Below are 9,276 nucleotides of genomic sequence, written 5' to 3' on the forward strand. Positions count from 1 at the left end.
TTTTCAAACGCATCTCCAGCTCTGTTTCATGAATTTCTTCCACAGTCAACATGTGTTTGCATTACAATGATTCTTAGCTAGAAAGATATCCCTATAGGTTATGAGAAAAAACATTTTGGATATTCATATAAGTGTAATAAATAAAAGGCGTCTGGATCTGAATTAGCATAAAGCAGTGCAATTTTTAACTTAGTGTGTTATATTATAAGAAAGTTATAAACTAAGTCTTAATTTCTCTGCATGTATAATTGATAAACTGCAACGTTTATCTTATGTCCAGACGCACTGCATACATTGTGTCCAGGTTGAATATCTGCTGTTTGTCAAAAGCAGCATAGAGAGTACGAATTGGAACTGGGAAAAAGTGTATAAGACAACTTTTTTCAGATTTTCGTTCTAAATGATAGGCAATATATAGAGACTTGAATCAATACAACAATGATGCACTGTTTTGTACTGAGTCCAAGATTTGTTGTTCATGCAATTTGCTTTCCAAAAACCATTATGTGATTTTGTTGCATTCACTCTTTTCTTCTTTTTGTGCTACCTTTTCTCAAATTGGCCCTTTTTAAAGTACTTCTAACAATACAGCAATTTACTATCCATCCATAGACCAATACAGAAAAGCTACACAAAACAAATCCCCATGTAAGAAAACATGTGGCAGCTCCAAAGCAGTGGTTACACTTTCCGTCCATTAGGCACACAATCATGTTCACACTCGACTCACAAAGCCAGTGATTTCCTCCTCTCTCTCAGATTCAGATAATGCTGTTTGATATTTCTCCACAGCTCTTTTTTCATGTCCATGAGAGATCAGTTGTATCCCAAGAGACTAGCTATCTAAAGCATGTTGTAGGAGGGAGGAAACACGCTCATAGTGGGATGGAGATTGGGGCGGGTGGCTTTTTTCATTTCACCCTTGTTTTCCACAACTTCGACACACTGACACTGTGATGCTATGCAGGGAAGACACTGTTCATAACTGTATAGTTTATCATTTGCAGTCTCCGAAAAATAAAAATACATTTGATGCTAATATTATCCATTACGAGCAAAAAGCCCAAAGCTGATCATAGTGTGAAACCATTTTCAGGAGCTCTGCCTCAGATGCCTTTGAGCCTTTTCCAACATGAATTACTTTATTTACGCTTAAAAATGCATGTAGCTAATAGAGGATGTCATGCAATTTATTTGTATTACTAAAGGATTATGCAATGCAACAGTTCACTGTAATCTTATTTTATTATTATAACACGAATTACTTAAAAAGGAACATCTTTGTAATGTTAAAGATTTGTTTTTAAACTAGAATTGCATCACCTTCTGTTTAGCCTTTTGTATTTAATCTAAACAATCTCAATGTTAACTGGTGGATGTGCTATTTTGCTCCTCTGCTGTGTCTCATTATAATCAAATGCCAGTATCTGCAGAGAACCAGGTAGCACCGTGATTTTCTGCTGAATTATTTAAGCCATGAAGTGCTGATATCAATGGGTGGGAGCTGATGTATAGAAGCAACTTGCAAAGAGCTGGGAGGTTGCAGAGAGTTCATCATCAAGCTGCTTGCCTCAGTTCTCTTCACACCTTGTCTCTTTGAACTGGGTTCACGAGGCTTTGATACATCTCACAAAACAAACACATTTCATATAGGAATGTATTACCTCTTTCAGGATTGATATTATAAACACATCTTAAGTAATTGTATTTTTTAATTGTGCTCAGCTGCACAAGAAGAGATCTATTTCATGCTTTGGAAGTAACATACTGCATGTTGAACTTTTGAATATGAACACACATTATTTTCAAATTAAAGTTATCTTTGTTCTCTATTAAACATACACCAACTCCTTCAAGGTGTGCTTTCCATTTCCATTTACAGTTTTCAGGGTTTATTTAATCGATGGATAACCTCAAGACTCTGGTCCCATTATAAAAACATGATCAAATGTTGTTCATGAAACTCAATCATTACATGTTACTTGTTAGCTTTTATCCAAAGCGACTTACATACTCAATACTGTGGACAATCCCCACAGGAGCAATGTGGGGTGAAGTGTCTTGCCCAGGGACACAACGACATGCTGACTGCAGTGGGGTTTGAACCTGTGCCCCCCTGATCCGAACAGCAACGCACTAGCCCACTGCGCCACAGTGCGCCAAATGTTAACGTTTTTAAAACTTCTATCATCTCTGCTAAAGCAAGTAATTGAGGCACTTTGCAAAGCCTGAATGTGTGAAATTCATTCGGCGCAGACATTTCAGACACAGTTTCTTTCTCCTGGTGGGTTGTAACAAAACCATTGTACGCATTGCTTTCATCTACAGAAAATTGACCCAAAAAGGTTTTTCTGCAGACTATATACAACAGTGAACCTTTGAAACTGGGTAAATTGCATACAGCTAAATGTGCTATTTATGCAGGTCATCTGAAGACTGAATCAGACAGGCTGGAAGCATTGCATTCATTTCCTGAAACTTCTCATATCTCTGAAAATGAAAAGGAACATTTCTGAAGTGCTGTTGAGTTGAGATGAAATGTTGGTAGAAGCAGTGACAAGGCTGGAGAGGCAGCCTAAACACGTAGGGTCAGATTCTTCTTCTTTTAAAAGCAGACCCTATTTGTCCTTTTTATATACACACTAACTTATTAGATTCAGAGGCAGCTAAATCCTGAGGCAGAATCTTTTTATTGAATTATCTTAAAAAGAAAAACAACATAGTCAAATCAGAGGTTCCAGATAACTAATCAGCATTTCAATGGTCAAACCTTCTTGACCACTGAGCCTCTGCATGCATTCAGTTTCCATTCCCTTTACTATATATTCATTACTGTATCTTCCGTCAGCATTACAAATACTTATACAAGCAAGAAACAATTGAAAAGATAAAAAACATCCTTGTCCAGAAAAGATGATCAGTAATATATAAATCATTCTTAGCAATAGGTTTTTGTAGTTTGTGTTCTCCCCCCGGTGGCTCATTGGTGAACTGCTCTTGAGGATTGTATTCACACTGGAGTGGCGACATTTGGGATGTGGGCAGAGATTTAAGGTCAAGAGGCATGGGTTAATACGCTTTTAACATTGCTATATATAATCTGATGTACAGTTGCTATAATGCATTTAAAAGTGAAGAAGGAGAACAATGTCTTGTGTCTGTGAACATAGAGCAGATCCCCCTGCTCATTAAATAATTGAGCTTTTCTGTGTTGAACCATGATGATACACAGCTTAGTCATCTCTACTGTTTTAAAGTAACTAAATACATGTACTCTTTGAATTCCCCCCACACAAATTCACAAAGAAAAATTAAGGACACAGATTATTAACTCAGTGTCCTAATGGCACACCCTTTGCTTTTGAGATTTGAGTATGTGATTATGTTATGCAATATGATTCAACGTTAAGGAATAATCCAACCAAAAAGGTTGCTCCACCTCCACCATGAGCTGTAATACTGTAGTTGTGATTGAATATACTGTATAAATACATAATAATAATCCAAAATTAAAACATGCATTGTTGTGCTAAGCAATGTAATGTTCTTCTGCCATAGAATAATTTGTTATATCATATCAGCATAAACAGTTAAGGGTGTAAAAGATGAATTGGGTAAGACACTGTGTACCCTAGTTTATGGAGGTTATTATAATCATTGCTTCTCACGCTGCACAGCTGCTCTACCTGTAAGAGTTCATCTGCATGCAGCAGGCGTTTCAAAAGAGTGTTGCCCAGGAGGAAAAATCTCAGATCGCCTGCCTCTCTCTTACTCGTTCACTTGCTCACTCAGCATCTCTTTGGAAATGCACCCTACCCCCCCCCCACACACACACACACACACCCACACCCACACCCACACCCACACCCACACACACACACACACACACACACACACACACACACACACACACACACACACACACACACACACACACCGCGTTTCTCCCCTGATGAGGGACTTCCTGAGCATGCTGCCTTTAAATGTCGATAAGCAGACTGCTTGTGCCCTAAAACATTCCTGCTGATTGTCATGTGACCTGATCATAATACATCTCAAACTAGGGCAAATGCTACTAAATGTCCAGTCCCAAAAGGGCAGTAGTCCAAAATGTTCCTGTTTAACATGGCTGAAAGTAAAATCTCATCGTGATGATTGATGTTAAGATCAACAATAAAATGCAAATCTTCGATGTTAGTTTTTTTCCCCCTAAATTGCTCTAAATTGCAGAAAGAAATTGTGTTTTTGCATATGGAACATTTATTGGTCACAAAAACTATGATTGTATACATTTCCTTAATTATTGTGTTTCTAAAGAGACTGCTCCATTGGTTAGATTAAGCCAAGCACTTAATGCATAGCATTATAAAAACATAATTGGTTCATAATGGTGGGAGTCCTTGGTCAGCAATGGGAACACTAACTGTGAAGTTATACAACCCAAGTGCCTCGAATAGCATTTCCACCAAAGCATATCGGTACCACTTTACAATAAGACTACCCTTATAAAGATTCATAAAGGGTTTATAATTAGGTTATTAATTAGGTAGTAAACACTTTATTAATCATTAAGGAACCATTTATTAACCAGTTCTAATCAACTCAGGCTCACTATTTGGAAAGATGACTAAGCCTTATATTGGCACTAGCTTACTTCGTCTTCTTCATCATCCAGCATCCTTGGTATCTGTTGTTCACTGAGTTGATTCCCCCCTTCCATTTTGATGTTTCTTGGCATCTCTTTATGACCATTTATTTATGAGTTACTAATGTTTATAACTGCCAAAAGGCAGCCTTGTAAAGTGTTAAACAAATCACCATTTATTAATGAGTTACTACCATTAATAATTTGTTTAAGTTATATTAAAGGTAGGGTATGTACGTTTGAGAAACCGGCTCGAGATACACTTTTTGTTATATTCCATGGAATCCTCTTAACATCCCGATAGCAATGAATATTTTAAGTGCTTTGACAAAAAATCCATAAAAAAATGAAAAAAGCACGACCAATCATTTTAGCCGGTCTGGCTAAAGTAACTGGATGGCCTACCTGCCTGTCAGCCTTCCATCTGTGCACAAACTTATCTCGTGCCCTCATTGGTCATGTGCGCGTTCGTGTGTGTTGGAGGAGGGGCTCTGTAAGGAAGTGGCAGATTTTCTCCGGCCGGTTTCTCAAACTTACATACCCTACCTTTAAGCCTTAAAGGTATGCATAAATTAGGGCGTGGTCACATTGAGTGACAGGTCTGTCCAGTGACTGCTGTTGTTAGATTTCTGCTAGCAGCTCCGTGATGCTACAGGGACTCAGCCTGCTCAACTCATCCGGGGAACATAACTTGAACTCGGCTGTGTTTGTTGTGCTGTGCCTTGTGGACTATTCTTCATGCTAATATCGGACTATTGTGACTCTCTCTGCGGTTAAAACAGACGGTGCATGAATGCGGTTTTGCGGTAAGTGAAATTCGAGTACTTTATTTATATGTTGCTTATGTTTTGAGTCAGCTAACGTTAATGAATATTAAAGGTCACCTATCATGCCATTTTTAGCCAATAGCCAGGGCTGCCAACATTTGAGTTCAGCTTGGAGTGAGATTTTTTTTTTGGTGAACCGAAAAAAAGAAACGTTCATGTGTACAGTGTTACAAATGTATTGAATATGTACAAACTAGGGTTTCCCATTAATGTACCGGGCGCTACAGTGGAATACACACATATGGTGTACCCGCGACTCTTACAATGAAGGCTCGATAATCAGCTCACAGCATATAAAATGGCATATACAGTGGGGCAAAAAAGTATTTAGTCAGCCACCAATTGCCACACTTTGTTTGTATGGGATATGTAGCAAATTAACATTTTAAATAGCACTTAATGACTGACTGAATGGAAATGACAATAAATGAAAATGTAAAACGAAAAAAGCGATCATGAAAATGTTTCCAAAAAATGAATAAAATGATTTTTGACACCTTTGTTGTTCAGATATATCACATATTTGTAACTAAATGATACATGAATTGAAACAAAAAACACGGTATAAACTGAGGAGTGACTCTCGTGAGGTTCATGTATTTTCTTCACTCCGCTGGGAAACTGCTCTCATGTCAAGAAGCATCAGATCAGTGCATGCACTGCATCGTCCAATCAGTGAGCGATACACAGTAAGGGGGCGGGGCGAGTGTCTGAGGATTTCATCGGAGGATGGTCTGGTGCAGCGCCATATAGACTGAGAGTTACGTCATCTCCGTTCACTCCAATGGACCACTTTTTTACAGCAATGGCGGATCGTGGAACATATTTTTTTGCTGTTGGTCGTGAAATTGCTCCTGCTGACTTGAGCCAGCCATTTTTTCCTCCGCTCTGTGTCAGTGGGGAAGCCGTACATTCGTACTCCTTTCTCTGAGCGATTTGAGCATCCCCAGGCAGCACAGCAAACCATGGTGGCGACTAGGAGGCAGCACAGCAAACCAGGACAACACGGAGGAAAAGGCACAGACAAACTGCATGATATGCTATTCAATGTTTATTGAACTCCATGTATTTGCAATGGATGTTCCTAAAACAACACATTTAACATCATCATCATCATCATGCTGCTGCTGCTGCTAGTCCTTTGATAGTCACCTGTCGGTCTCCTGTCCTTTCTGAAAGCCATAAAGATGACATTAGTCATTTAGATAACTTGTGTCCTCAATTACCAGGGGATTACTGAAACTACCATGAATTTAAGAATTACTTATAAGTACCCTGTATCAAGATTGAGGCAAAATAAGTGACATTTGACCTTTTTAGAGAGGTTTATGTAAATAAAGTCCAGGCGGAATAAGCTTTGGGCACATTTGGTTCCATCAGTGCCATTTGACCTTTTTCAGGTACCAGACTATAACAATTATTGTATTACATTGAATCATCACTATAGGTATTCATTCCACCCAAAAAATATTTAAAAAAAAAAAAAAGTATAGCTGTGTGTGTATGTAACTGTACCAATGCACTATACAATAAAACTACACTGTAGTGTGTGTAGGTGTACTTGCACAATAAAAAAAACCGGAAACATAGGTAACATTTGACTCCAACTCGGGCAGATTTATTTCAAACATTTTACCAACACACTATAGGCATGTAAAAACAAACATTTTACCAACGTACTATACAATAAAACCACACTGTAGGTTTGTAAAAACAACAAATATTTTACCAACACAATAAAATCACACTAGGTATATAAAAACAACAAGTATTTTTTTTTAAATAAACACTCGCAAAATGTTATACCTACCTGAACTTTATACCTACCTGAATGTTCCAGTATTTAGGTCGTGCCACTCCCTGAAACAGTTCCTTTTGACAGTGAAGCACAGAGGGACCTGGCACTTCCTGCAGTACACAGGTGTCTTCACCCTTTTGAGTCCAGCATCTAGGCACCTCCTGCAGTTCTTCCTGACCTTGGTGGCATCTTCCCCATAATACTCGGGCATGCATTTGGGTGGTGGAGGAGGGGGTGGTGGAGGTGCAGGGCCTTCAGCAAACTCCAACAATTCTGCAGCAAGCTGCTCCCTGAAAGTCTTCTGGGTGTGTGGCTTTGTCCTGCTGGGGTCACACCTCATCTAACAAATGTGGAAAAACAAAGAGATTAGATTAATTCACTGGCTTATACTTATAGGATAATATTGGACTATAAATGAATAATATTACACCAAATAAATAAGTAAACACATGTATATTCATTCACTGGCCATTCATTTAGAAAATGTAACTCTAAAAAGACAAGTAACACTATTTAGCATTTTGGCTAATCATTCCTGTTGGCTAAGCTAACACTGTGATGCAGTTCCACCAAACACAAAAGTAATATATAAAAAGGATAATATTGGACAATAAATGAATAATATTACACCAAATAAATAAGTAAACACATATATATATATATATATATATATTCATTCACTGGCCATTCATTTAGAAAATGTAACTCCAAAAAGACTGGGCGTGTCTGTAGCTTGGGGATTTTATTCAAGCAATGCGACCAACAACCAATCACATGAATCTCCCGCCCCCGACATACATTTTATGGGAGCAATATATATATAAATTCCCCAAACAGGCGAAAACCTACCAGTTTCACCCACTGTCTCTGCCACCTCCCTCCATGCCTGGTTCCTCCGGTTTGTATCTCGGTAGGTGAAGAGGGTCTGGTCATACAAAACCGGGTGATTTGCTACAGCGATAATTAGTTTCTCCTCCAACTTTTTTTGAAATATAGAAATGAACGGCGGGATATCTCTCCCAGCTTAGACGCGGTTTGATTGGCTACGGCTTGAGCTGTCAGATTTTCCGAAACGGGATTTGATTGGCTGGCGCTGGCTACTCCGGCGTCTCCGGCGTCAGAAGTTGAACATTGTTCAACTTCTGACGCCGGAGACGGACCGCTCTGCTTCCCACAATTCAGTTCGGCGAAAAAGCGAGGCAACGTGACGTCACCCCATTCAAAGTGAATGGGCAGATTGGAGTTGTCGACGCTGTCGACGCTGTAGTGTGGACGGGCCGTAATGCGTAATGGAGCCGGATTGGGCGTAGTTTATACTACGCAGGATCATATCTTTGGAACCCATTGGTCGATTTGGGTGATTGACACCTTTTCTGAACCGTTAGAGCCAATAGAATCGAGTGCCAGTTAGTAAGTCCCGCTAAACACTTACGTCAAGTAGAGAGAGGTTTGCGTAAACAGCACGTGAGACAGCGTTAGCTCGGGACTGCGAAACTTTATACCTACTCTGCTGCCATGAATGTAATGATAGATAATCCGGAACAATTCTAAAGTGACTAAAAGACATTGGATTAACTTTAAGCAGCGTTTTTATTCCCTTGAACACAAGCTTTGATCACCAAACAGCAACGGTAAGACATAATTATTGTTATGGTTTTGAAAACTGTTGTTTTTTTTCTTCTCTGTTCTGGCCAACCTGATCTCACCAGAATGCGTGACTCCACCACGACTCCTTAACACCACAATGCGTGGTGCCGACACGTAATTGTAACAAAGTTCGTGACTCCACCACGCATTGTGGTGTTAAGGAGTCGTGTTGGAGTCACGCATTCTGGTGAGATCAGGTTGAATATATACTACCCTCCAAAATCCTTTTTTATAGTGTACAGTTTTAACAGAGTGTGTATGTTTTGTATTTAAAATCTCAATCTGTATGGCAAGGTGTACAGAATGTAGCAGTATACCTCAAAAAACGGCATACATACTTGTAGTTGTACATGTATGTT

Source organism: Pseudochaenichthys georgianus, chromosome 21 (genome assembly GCF_902827115.2).
Source record: "Pseudochaenichthys georgianus chromosome 21, fPseGeo1.2, whole genome shotgun sequence".
Classification (NCBI taxonomy): domain Eukaryota; kingdom Metazoa; phylum Chordata; class Actinopteri; order Perciformes; family Channichthyidae; genus Pseudochaenichthys; species Pseudochaenichthys georgianus.